The sequence below is a fragment of the Condylura cristata genome, unplaced genomic scaffold, assembly GCF_000260355.1.
Source record: "Condylura cristata isolate star-nosed mole 26May11 unplaced genomic scaffold, ConCri1.0 scaffold00031, whole genome shotgun sequence".
In the NCBI taxonomy this organism is placed as follows: domain Eukaryota; kingdom Metazoa; phylum Chordata; class Mammalia; order Eulipotyphla; family Talpidae; genus Condylura; species Condylura cristata.
In genome coordinates, this window is record NW_004567132.1 from 8,659,888 (window position 1) to 8,673,913 (window position 14,026).

Below are 14,026 nucleotides of genomic sequence, written 5' to 3' on the forward strand. Positions count from 1 at the left end.
ACTAGTTTGCATTCCCACCAGCAATGCAGGAGAGTTCCTTTTTCTCCACATCCTCGCCAACATTTGTTGTTGCTAGTTGTTTGAAGATGAGGCACATATTATTTTAATATTTACTGCTATTAATATTTTTATCTCATTCAGTCAACAAAAAAGCATCAGTGCCTATTAAGATCCAGGCACGGTTCTGGATTAGATTACCATGTCTTAAAACGCTTTAAGCCCATTGGAGAGACAGGCCCCTGTAAATCTACAGTTAAGCACATACCAGTATGATAGTTTTTATGGCAACTATTGCACACACTACTGAGGCACCAAAGAGGAGGAATTGATTCTTTGACCTCAGTCTGTTCATAGTAAGAATTATGCTTGGAGGGAAAATGTAGGGAAGGTGAGAATATGAATGATCCCTAATGTGTATAAGTAGAGAAACTGAAGAAAATGTATTTCTGTCAGTCAGTGGTGGGTTTTCTTTCTTTCTTTTTTAAAGATTTATTTATTCATATAGAATTGGGGTACAGGCCAGAGATGCGGAGGGTGAGAGGATTCACCAGAGACAGAGCGGGGAGCAGAACAGGCAGATCTACTAAGTACACCGCTGGGGGGAGCGGTGGGCAGTCCAGGAGAGAGGTCTGCCTCGCCATGTGGATCTCCTAGGGGCAGGCGGGATCGAACTCATGCGGAAGTGGCTTAAGCTTCTTAGTGCTGTGCTTTAACCCTCTGTGCCACCAGGGAGGGCCCAGTGGTGGGTTTTCAAATGGAAGGAGGGTTGGGCTTATGGGAGAAAGCAGTTGAAAATTTTTGATAAGTAGATATAGCCACTGAAAAAAACATAGAATTCTTTGGTAATGCAAAATGATTGCTGAAATGAAAATTTTACTACAATAAAAATGGAAAAAGGGCCCTCCCTGGTGGCGCAGCGGGTTAAAGCACGGCACTGAGAATCTAAAGCCGCTTCCGCATGAGTTCGATTCCCGCCTGCCCCGGAGGTGACCACATGGCGTGGCAGACCTCTCCTGACCCGCCCGCTGCTCCCCTCAGCAGTGTACTCCATCGATCTGCCTGTCCTGCTCCCCACTCTGTCTCTGGTGAAGCCTCTCACCGCCCCTGAGCCTCTGGCCTGTACCCCAGTTCTGTATGCACAAATAAATAAATCTTTAAAAAAAAAATGGAAAAAGAATATGAACATCCAGTTTCTAGTGAAGAAATATCAATGACCCATAACATAAAAAGGTATTTCATTTTATTAATGTGCCAATAAATGCAAATTGAAAATAATTTCAAATTGGATAAGTTCTTTAAAGGATAACTTATTTAAAGTTATCAATAATTACTGGTAACAAAGTTTGAGGAAAGCTGAAACTTACTGGCTGGAAGAACTATGCTCACCAACTGTTACTAAATTCTGAATGACTTCATTTTATCTGCAGACCTGAAAATGTTTCAGCCTAAAATGACAAGGCAAAACAGTACTTAAATGTGAAACTTAGACCACAATAAATTTATTTCAGTGAAAACCACTGTTTGATTTGCAAGTAATGTCAGGCTATGTTATGTATTTCCTAGATAGTTGTATCTTTTTAAAAAAAAAGTAAAATACCTGTTTCTATACAAATTCCCAGCAATATTTTCTAATTTCAATCCATTACAGCATTTTTTACTTTAACGCAAGTGCAAAGGAAATTACATATTCCAAAATATATTTACCTGTGAAATTGAGGAACTTTAATTGGAACTGATCAGTTTGTAGTGTAATGATATTCTAGTCTTTTAGCTAATGGGATTCTAAAAATGCTATCTAATTAGTGAATATGCTCACATAAAGCCACATGTTCATGAATTAACATCAGTATTTGGACATTCCTACCTATAAAACATTTGCAAGGGTGAAAAACATAAAATTTTATCATAGACTGGCATTAACATGAACATTTGAAATAAATGTTTATGAGGAATACCAACTGTTAACCCTAATTATCTCCCCAAAGAACATTATTTACATTTATAAGCCATTTCTACAAAAACTGTATTTAGTATCACATTTTCAGTTGTCACAATAAAGAATTGTGGAAATTTGTTTTCTCATGTTTTATAAGTACCTATGTCATAATTTAAATTTGCCTCTTGGTCCACAAACCTAAAATATTTTCTATCTAGCCTTTCATGTATTTCAACAACTTATCATAATTTAGAATTTGCGTATATATATTATATATATATATTTGGGAAATCTTCCTGGGGAAATAGAATGACAATAAAAAAGACTGGTATTATTAACAACATTGCTTACTTATCACAATGGAAAATTGGAAGCAACTTCAGAATACATAAGTTGCAATAATCATGGTTTTTTTTTTTCTCTCTTGGCCCAAGAGAGTCATGGTACTTTCTTAATAGATTTTTATAGTCAATGAAGAAATTAGTAATAATTTGAAAACATGCACTAGCATCTGCTAGTATTTTATTTAAGATTTTTGCATCTGTGTTCTTAAATAAACAAAGCCTATAATTTTACTTGGACTTGATAGCTATCAAGCCCCTGACTGCTATCAAAATTATACTAGATTTAAAAAGTAAGGTAATTTTCTATTTTCTTTTCTGTAGCAAAGTTTGCATCTAAGTCTTCACTGAAAATAAACCAAAAATATACTGAAAATCAAGTAGACACCAGATTAAAACACAGGCTTTTGTGTAAATCTTTTTGGTAAGTATTCAAATTTCATAGCAAGCTTCCGAGTCTATACAGCATGATTCTATCCCTGATATCCAGACATCAATCCAGACATAATTACTACATGCTTAGTTTAGTAAAGTTCGGTTTGTTTTGTTGGTCTCTTTTTGTAAGTTCATTGTATAAGCTCAAGATGGAATATAACAAATCTAAAGTGACAACATAGATGACAATTGACTTAAAAATTGTCATACTGATACATTCCAGCACTTTTGCCACCCAACCATATTTATGTACTAGGGATAGTTACAAAAGTGTGACTAACTTGAAGTTAGTTTTCAGAAAAATGAGCTACTTAGTTTCTGTCACTCTTAATAACAATTTTATAAATTACCATTTGCCACAATGACATATTAGTAGTTAGCACTGTTAAGTGAAAAGATGATAAACACTGATAAGTCTTTGGGGGTCATCCAAGTTTAAAAATGTTTATGTATTCTGCCTGTATATGCACCACCTAAATTCTAAATACAAAACTTACTCATTACCTTTCACAGATGACTTCTAAATATACTGTTAGAATGAATATGCACATTTACAACAAAAAGTATCTAAAATGAAAAAAAAATTGAATTATAGATAGCATTCTGTGAATCACATTTTGGCTTAGTGATTGACAATAAGTATAACTATAACAGTATCTTAATGTTATAACCTTTTCTGTGTTTTACAAAATTTCTGGGAATTGATAGGTTTATATGAAGTAACAGAAGCACTTAAAAAGACATGAAACAGGGCCCTCCCTGATGGCGCAACGGGTTAAAGCACAGCACTGAGAATCTAAAGCCGCTTCTGCATGAGTTCGATTCCCGCCTGCCCCGGAGGTGACCACATGGCGTGGCAGACCTCTCCTGACCCGCCCGCTGCTCCCCTCAGCAGTGTACTTCGTCGATCTGCCTGTTCTGCTCCCCACTCTGTCTCTGGTGAAGCCTCTCACCCTCCGCATCTCTGGCCTGTACCCCAGTTCTGTATGAATAAATAAATAAATCTTTTTAAAAAAAAAAAGACATGAAACAACTTACACATTTTTAAAAACTAACAGCTTATTTTTACATCATTTTGTGCCTTTTTCCATCTCAGTTGTAATCCCCATGGACTTTTCATCACCAAATCACCATGTGCCATCACTGTAGTCCATGTGTCATCACTGTAGTCTAGTGTATTTCCCTCCCCCCACTGTTTTTGGTCCCATTCCCCACTCCACCCCCATAAATGTCTCTGGTATATAACTGTTCCTTATTATTATTATTATTTTCTCGCCTGTTCCATTATTTCAGATGAGAAAAACCATCTGGTATTTTTCCTTTTCTTTCTGGCTTATTTCACTAAGCATGATCTTTTCCAGCTCCATCCATGTTGCTGCAAAAGGCATGTGTTTATTTTTTTTTTGGTTGCTGAGTAATATTCCATTGTGTATATGTGTCACATCTTTTTAATCCAATCATCGACTTTTGGGCATTTGGGTTGTTTCTTTGCCTTTCCAATTATAAATAAAGCAGCAATAAACATGGGGGTGCAGGTATCTTTTTGAATCAGTGTTTTTGTGTCTTTTGGGTAGATACCTAGGAGTGGGATTGCTGGGTCCTATGGAAGCTCCATGTTTAGTACTTTTGGGAACCTCCAAACAGTTTTCCATAGTGGTTGTACTAGTTTGCATTCCCACCAGCAATGCAGGAGAGTTCCTTTTTCTCCACTCCTTGCCAACATTTGTTGTTGCTAGTTGTTTGAAGATGTGCCATTCTCACTGGGGTGAGGTGGCATCTCATTGTGGTTTTAATTTGTGTCTCCCTATTACAATTGATATTGAACATTTTTTCCCTTGCTTGTTGGCCATCTGCATTTTCTCTTTGGAGAAAGCTTATATATTTTTAAGACAACTACGTCCTCATTCTCTCTCATAGTAGTTCAAATAATTGATAATCAAAAATTTAAATTCATGTCCTACAGCTTTACAAGTTGAAGTCTTGTCCATAATTGTCTTTAGAACATTTAATAACTTCATGCTGGTTTATTTCAGCTTAAGATAAAATACAAAGTGTAAGTACCTTTCTTTTTAAACTTATTTGAAAATAAACTTACTTTCATAGGATAATTAATTGATAAAGACATTGTAAAAGTTACGAGTAAAACCTGTTATATGTTGATATTTTAGAAATCTCATTTGTTACAGATTTCAGAAAAACTCAAGTAATTAATCTGAGTGATATTGTATATATATAAACTTTAGTAATAACTTCTTAGTTAATTTCACAATCTTATGTAAGAAAACTGAATAATCATTTTAAAAGTGAAAAATAGATGGGGATAATTTATAATCTGTTACCATGTGAATAATTTATTTGGAATGACCTGTTTTCATATTTCATTAAGTTTTTTGTTTTTTAAGTTTTTTCTGTAACTCATAAGTAAAATCTAATGTATCCTTTCAGGAGTTATGTTTTTGACTACTGTTCAGATTTTATACTTGGAGCTACTGAACTATTCATATATTTAGTATGTCTTTTTTTAGCAATTGATAAATTTTCTAGAAAATTATTCATGTTCACTAAGTTTTTGTGTTTATTGTAAAAGTTGCAGATATTTTCATAATTTATAAAAACCTTCTGATTTTTCTATATACTGCTATGGAATGATCCTCAAGATATGTTGAGTTTTAAATTATAAAGTTGCAAATGTGTTTAGCATGCTACTAAAACCTAAAATGGGTTTAACCTAAAAAAAACCCCCACAAGTGTATACATGAATATATATGCATATTCAGTTAGATATTTTCTACAAATTAAAGATAGACCAGAAGTGACAACCTAGTGGAAAGAAGAATGTGAAGAAAACAGAGATTGAAAACAACTTCTCTATGCCACTTTTAAAAACCTGATTTTGGAAACATTTTTTATAATTCTGATAACATTTAAATAAAAAGCATTCTTTAAACATTGAAAGGAAATTTAATGAACTCAGTATATTAAATTGGTGGCATAACTACATGAAAAATTATTTCAAATTACTTTAAGATACAGAAAAAATAACTGGAAAAGGAATTCTTAGAATGTTTCAATAATTATATTAGGAATATTTCTACAGTTATTCTGAAGCCATTATCTGTAAATGTATGAAAGAGGTGACTAGAATACAAACTGTAAGCCAAATCCTGCCTCAACCAGTTTACGTAAATAGTTTTATCAGGACATTTGCTTATTTGCTTACATTTGCCTATGTCTACTTTCAAGTTAAAATAACACAGTTGATTTGTGTGTGTTACAATTATGTGACCTGCAAAGTTACATATATTCTCTCATCCTTTACAGAACTGTTTGTCAACTATGTCCTAGTTTTTTCAATAGAAACATATACTAAACTAATAGAAATAAGTACTTCAGCACTTAGAAAGTCATTTCGGTTCAGAGACTATTAAAACAAATTCAGTTGAACCCCGGTTAGAAGACAAGATTACAAGGAAGCTACCAGCTCTACTGAAACCATTCTAATAATACTTGCATGCCAACTACAGGGAATTTCCATGACTAAAGATTAGTACAAAAAAATTACCATCTGTACCATCCTTTAAAGAAATACATAAAATCTAGCACTTATCTACACAAATATAAAATCCAGTTTTCATAAAAACTATGCTAGATATGACACATTAAGAAAATGCATGCTTAAGGAGGAGGAATAACTAGCTACTTTAAACAGACCTGAAATGGCAGAGGTAATAGAATTAGCAGAAAATAACTTTACACACTCAAACACACACACACACACACACACACTCTTATAGAAAAACAAACATTTTAATAACAGGACGATATAAAAAAACCCGTATGTTAACTAGAGATTTAAAATACAAACTCTAAAATGGAAAATCATGGAGGAGAGTAACAGCAAATTAGACATTAAAGAATCAAAGATGAGTAAACTTCAAACAATCTTAAGACACATCCAAAGCAAAGCTCAGAGAGAAAAAGACTGAAAAGGAAATGAACAGTCTGAATAACCATTTCACCATATTTGGTAGTGGTAATAAAAACAAAACACAAGGCCCTCCCTGGTGGTGCAGCAGGTTAAAGCACTGCACTAAGAAGCTAAAGCCACTTCTGCATGAGTTCGATTCCCACCTGCCCCGGAGGTGACCACATGGCGCAGCAGACCTCTCCTGACCCGCTCGCTGCTCCCCTCAGCAGTGTTCTTCGTCCATCTGCCTGTTCTGCTCCTGGCTCTGTCTCTAGTGAAGCCTCTCGCCACCCCTGAGCCTCTGGCCTGTACCCCAGTTCTGTATGCACAAATAAATAAATCTTAAAAAAAAAACACACACACACACACTTAATAAAGCTTCAGTGGCCAGTGCATAATATTAAGTAGCACAACATCAAAATAGATGGAAAACTAGAAGAGACAAAAGTGGGGTATTAAAATATATAAGGGCTGAAAATTTTCCAAATGTGATGAAAACTATTAATCAAAAAGGAATGACCTATAAACCACAAGCAGGATAAACAAACATGCATGTGCACATATACATTCCATACTGCAAAGGTACAACACTAACTAGGAGAAAACAATGACAGAGGAAATCTTGAAAGCAGAGGAAAAAAGACATTTTTTAGAAAAAATAAAGATTTATTTATGCATACAGAACTGGGGTAGAGGCCAGCGGTGCAGAGGCAGTGAGAGGATTCACCAGAGACAGAGTGGGGAGCAGAACAGGCAGATCAACGAAGTACACTGCTGAGGGGAGCAGCGGGCGGGTCAGGAGAGGTCTGCTGCGCCATGTGGTCACTTCTGGGGTAGGGTGTCGAACTCATGCTGAAGTCGTTTTAGCTGCTTAGTGCTGTGCTTCAATCTGCTGCACCGCTAGGGAGGGCCCAAAATACATATTTTTAAGGATCAAAATAAGATTCTGAACTACATATTATACTAGACAATTGAAAATCTTTTGTAAGGGGGAAAAATATAAGCAATCTATCAATTAAGAATTCTATTCCATGTCCAATATCTTTCAGAAATGAAGGTACAAAAGCATTTTTAAAACCAAAAGCTGAGAATTTATTATTAAAAGAGGCACAAAATAACACAAACTAAACAATATTATTCAGCTAAAAAAGGACAAGAAACTAGAGGGATATCTGGGATGACACGAAGAGGAGGAGTACTAAAAACAGTGAATAAAGAAAGTCCTCATTTGACATAACTAGTAGATTCTTGGAAACTGCAAACTGTAACAATGACTCTGCTATAAATAAGAGTTAAGTTACTATGGCATATTTCTGTTATAAAAATACTGCCAAATTAAAGATCATTATTAAACAGTAATTTATATTCTTTCAGTCATTTTCCAATCCACTTGTTTGATTTAGTTTTGCAAATGGTTGAAACCTATCCTGGCAGCGTGTAAGGCTGAAAGCAACCTCAGACTGTATACCATCCCGCCACCAGGCAAATTCACTCACACCACATTCACTCACACTGGACAATTTCGATACTTAAGTTAACCTAATGTGCACATATTTGGATGTGTAAAAAATGAAAGTGCTGAAAAAACCCATGCAGACCTGTGGAAAATGTGCAAACACCACCAGCAGTGGCACTGGTTGAGAATCAGTTGTTTTTTCTTGTCAGTGTTATAATAAAATTACATTTAAGAAAGTATTATTCAAGGACCTGCTGTATATTTAAATGTACATTTTTTACATTAAAAATGAAGAGATAACTATTTAAAGGAAAAAACTAGATTAAAACCCAGACAGTATCCAAGTAGATATTTTCCTAAAGATAGATGGCCAACAGGTGCATGAAAAAGTACTCAGTATTTCTAATTACCAATGATTGCCAAGTCAAAACCACAATGAGATTTCACATCATACACATGAATATTTGCTATTATGAAAAAATAAATAATGACAAATATTGGATTGGAAGGAATATGGGGAAAAAGAAACCTTTGTACACTATTGGTAGAATGAAAATTGTATAGCCATTATGGAAAAAAAAAAAAAGAATGAGGATCCTTGAAAAGATTAAAAACTTACAATGTAAACCAGTAATTCTAATTCTAGGTTTTATCCAAAAGAAATGAAGATTCTAACTCAAAAGATATCTGCACTCTTGTGTTCAGTATAGCTTTATTTACCACAGCCTAGAGACTGTGATCTATATACACAATGGAATATTATTCAGTCATAAAAAAGCATGAAATTCTACCATTTGTAGCTACATGGATAGACTCCAAGGGCATTGCATTAAATAAGTCAGGCAAATACTATGTAAATTCATTATATGTAAAATAAAAGAAAAATCAAACTCATAAATACTGAGAACAGATTGGTAGTTACCAAAGATGGGTAACATATGGGACATATGGGTGAAGGTGGTTAGGAGGTACAGACTTCCAATTACAAGGTGAGTAAGTCCTGGGATGCAATGTATAGCATGGTAACTATAGTTAAATATTGTATATTTGAACATTGCTTAAAACATAGTTCTTAAAAGTTTTCATCACTTAAAAAAAAAGTTGTGTATTATGGCATATATTGCATGTAGAAGTAAAAGAGTCCAAAAAGTAGAAAGGATGAAATTTAGTTATGACTATATAAATTGGTATAGTATTTTTTGAAAGCACATGGTCAGATTTAAAAGGTGCAAATATTAAACCCAGAGCAAGTGTGTACATGGTATACTCCCACACACAAACATGCACATATACACATGAATAAAAAAAAATGTATAGCTAATATATAAAGGTAGGAGATAAACTAGGATGCCAAAAAATCCTCAAGTAACTGAAAATACACATGAAAAGGAGGAGAAAGGGATTAAAAAGAACAAGAACAGATAAGAGAAGAATTGATAAAATAGATTTAAATGCAACCATATAAAAATTACATTGAGTACAAATGACTTAGACAAATGAGTAAAGCAGGTTACATTGAATGAAAAAGCAAACATCAACTACATTGTTCACTAGAAACTGATATAGGTAGATCAGCCACTACAGCATGAGTTCAATCTCCAGCTGGCCATGGAGCTGACCCACATGGTGCAGCAGACCTCTCCTGTCTTGCCTGCTGCTCCCCTCATCAGTGTATTTCAGTACATCGACCTGTTCTGCTCTCCACTCTGTTTCTGGTGAATCCTCTCATCCTCCACATCTCTCTATGCCCCAATTCTTGTATGCATAACTAAATAAATCTTAAAAGAAAAAAGACCTCCCATATACTCATCAAAAGCAAACTGGTATCTGTAAAAAATGAGTGTATCTTAAAATAACTGTTACTATAGAAAGAATATTTCATAATAGTAAATATGGTCAATGTTTCAAATATGAATCAAATCTAATGAAAGAACTCAAAATAGAATAGTGAAATCAGTAATTTTAACTTAAGATTTTAACACTCCTAAGTAACTGATAGAAGAAATACATAGTGGGTTGTAAAAAGACTTAAACAACATTATAACTAATTGTACCTAATTATCACTTATAGAATGACATCCTTTTCAAGTACACATGTAACATTTAACAAGACATAGTTATGTTGGGCCACAAAATCTCAATAATTTTTTAAAAGACTGAAATTGTATAAAGCATATTTTGTAAATATAATTAGAATCCATTTACAAAGATAAATGAAAAATCTCTGAATAACATTTTTAAATAGCTTGTACATTAAAGAAGACATTAAGAAAAATAAGTAAATTTTTTTTCAACCGAATGAAACTGACAAATGATGCATGAAAGTTAGTGAGATACAGCCACAGAATTTATAAGAAAAAATTTATAGTTAACTGCTTATATTAATAATGAAGAAAGGTCTAAATCAACAATGTAAACTTCAATCATACGAACCTAAATAAAAGAGCAAATTAGGATCCTATCTGGTGGCACAATGGGTTAAAGCACAGCACTATGAATCTAGCCTCAGCCACTTCAGCACAAGTTCAATCCCTGGCCAGGGAGGAGACCCACATGGTGTGGCAGACCTCTCCTGTCTCAGCCACTGCTCCCCTCAGCAGTGCATTTCCATCAGTCTGCTTGTTCTGCTTTCTGCTCTGTCGCTGGTGACTCTTGTCACTGCTCCCACACCTCTGGCCTATACCCCAGTTCTGTATGCATAAGTAAATATATCTTTTTTAAAAAAGCAAATTGAACTAAGTTATAAGAAATGAAGTAAAAATAAAAAGCGGAAATCCTCAAACTACAGTTTGAGTGCCAAATCTGTGGCATTGCTCATTTTTTTGTGTGGCCTGTGAACTTAGATGAGTTTTTGTATTTTCAAATGGTTGGAAAAAATCAAAATAAGAATAATGTTCAAGGAAAACTATATGAAATTCAGCTTATAGTACTCATATATAAAATTTGTTTTGAACACAAAAATATTAATTCAAGAGAACACCTGCACTCCCATGTTTATTACTACACTATTCACAATAGGGAAGATGTGGAATCAACCCAAATATCAAAAAAAATAGATGACTGAATTAAGAAGATGTGGTACATACACACAATAGAATATTACTAAGCAGTCAAAAATAGCTACTCATGTCATTTGTGGCAACATGAATGGAGCTGGAAGGTATCATGCTTAGTGAAACAAGCCAGAAAGAAAATGAAAAAAAATAGTGTATGGTTTCACTCGTAGCAGGAGTGTAAGGGATCAGAAAAAAAAAAGTAATTGTAATAAAGTAAAAACTAAAATCAACTAACAACTAACCAGAGACTTTCTATTGGGGAGGAGAAGGGAGTATTATCAAAAAGGGGGGTGGCACATGGGTGAATTGGTGGTGGGAAGTCCACAGGGATTACAACCAAGATGAAAAATGAACAAAATGAAGAATATTGTGAAAAATATAAATAAAAATAAATTTGTTTTGAAACAAACCGACTCATTCATTTATGTATTATTTATTGCTGCTTTCATACTATAACACATGGCACAGTTAAGTACTTGCAACAGACTGCACTGCCCACAGAACCTAAGATAAATTTTAGTTAGAATGATCAAGGAAAAAGTGAACAGACACAATTCAATAATAACAGGAATGTCAGAGCATCACAATAGACCCTACATGCATTAAAATTGACAAATACTCAAAACAACTTTGTACCAATAAAATTCACAACTAAAATGAAGTGGACAACATACTTGGGAGACAGGTTACTGAAAGTGATTCCAGAAGAAAACTTAATAGCCATATGTCAATTTGCAAAATTGAATTCAGAATAAAAATGTGCAAAGAAAACCCCAGGGACAGATGGTTTCCCTGCTGAACTCTTTGAAACATTTAAGGAAGAAATTACACCAAGTATACACATATTTTTCAGAAAAAAAGAAAAAAAGGAGGAGAACCAAGGGGAGAAAGAAAGAAAATGTAGAGAAAGAAGAGTAGAAGGTGGGGGAGAGAAAAAAGAACATGTCACAATTCATTTTCTCACACCAATATTAACAGATACCTGAACTGGAAAGACAGAGTTATCTTGGGCCATAAATGTATTACTTACATATATGTATGTAGTCACACTACTGAAATCAAAGAGAACATAAATAAGTGGAAAATACGCCATATACATGGACAAAGTATTTTTAAAATGTCAGTTGTGTCCAATTTGATTTAGATTTATCACAATTACAACCAAATCCTAGCAACACTTAGAAAAAAAAACTAAGTTGATTAAAATATATGTAGAAATGCAAACAACCTGTAATAACTCAAAATAATTTTTAAAAGAGAACAAGGAATATATGACCTGATTTCACAATGATAAAATACTGGCAATAGTGCTGAAGATTATATTGAAATCTTAGAACCATTGTCATTTGAGACATAATTCTTATAAGGAGCTATCCTGTCCATTGTGTTTAGCAGTATTCCTGGCCTCCATCTATAAGTAGCAATAGCATCAGTTTTAACATTCAAAAATAACTTTGGATATTGCCAAAAGTATAGGAGTGAGAGGTATTGAGTAACAATCACCTGTGTTGAAAATATTGGTATAGACATAATAGTCTGTGGTACAGAAGAGATACTTAAGACCCACATGTTTGTGCCAAACTGATTTCAAAGCAGTGCAAAAGCATTCTGTAGAGAACGCTTTTTAAAATAGGCATGCTTACAAGCAACAAAATCCATTGCATAACTCACTACGTGTTCAAAAATTAACTGAACATAGATCACAGATCTAAAACATAAAACCTAAGATGATCATATTTAAGCCAAGATAAATTGTGGCTTTGTATAATAAGACAACAATTTCTTATAACATTCAAAAGTATAGCTTATGCAAAAAATTCCAGTTACAAAAATGTTCATACAGTGTAATAGCATTTTAATGCAATTCTTGAAAATCTTACCTACATTAATGAAAACCAGATAGGTATATTCCTGGATTGGGCAGGAGAGTTAATACAAAGGACTGTTATAGGTGATAGGAAAGTTTTCTAAAAATTTCCTTGTGGTAGTAATTATGTTGACTATATATATTTGTCACTTTACATTTAAAATTGGTGAATTTGCCTATTCAAAATTTTCATTGAAATGTAGATGTTTAACACATGAATTATTTACAATATGTATGAACAATGATAATATTAAAAGTATAATTGATAATCCTTCAAGAATACTAGGGAAAAACAAAAAATTTAAGCATTTAACCTTTTTTCCCCTGTAAGAATACCTCAGAATGACCAAGCAGTAAGGAAGACAAATTTTAACTAATACATGAAGAATAACTGAAAATATCCCACTTTGCAGCCTTACTGAAATAATGCATTTTAAAAACTAGTATGAAGAAACTTAAGGAGAACCTTATAACATCTATCTTAGACTGGTAAGTCACGAACCCAACCCTTAAAACCCTTAAAATCAAAGGAAAAAAAAGTTTGTTAATGCACAAACTTGCATATACCCAAATGAACCTACAGAAAATATAAGAGGAGCTTGTTAATACGATATGCAGTTATCACAATTTAGAATATAAAAAGCTGTGGCCCTGCCTGGTGGCGCAGCGGGTTAAAGCACATCACTGAGAATCTAAAGCCGCTTCCGCATGAGTCCGATTCCCGCCTGCCCCGGAGGTGACCACATGGCGCGGCAGACCTCTCCTGACCCGCCCGCTGCCCCCCTCAGCAGTGTACTTCGTCGATCTGCCTGTTCTGCTCCCCACTCTGTCTCTGGTGAATCCTCTCACCCTCCGCATCTCTGGCCTGTACCCCAGTTCTGTATGAATAAATAAATAAATCTTTAAAAAAAAAAAGAATATAAAAAGCTGTGCAGGGGAAATGACTGTTTATTCAACAGAAAAACTGC

At 34.1% G+C, this 14,026-nt stretch overlaps 1 protein-coding gene across 2 annotated transcripts in view; it reads right to left on the bottom strand.

The window, feature by feature from the left end:
- The window catches only part of WDPCP (WD repeat containing planar cell polarity effector), a 198,667-nt gene that overhangs the window by 19,013 nt on the left and 165,628 nt on the right, over positions 1-14,026 (bottom strand). The window lies entirely within an intron of this gene.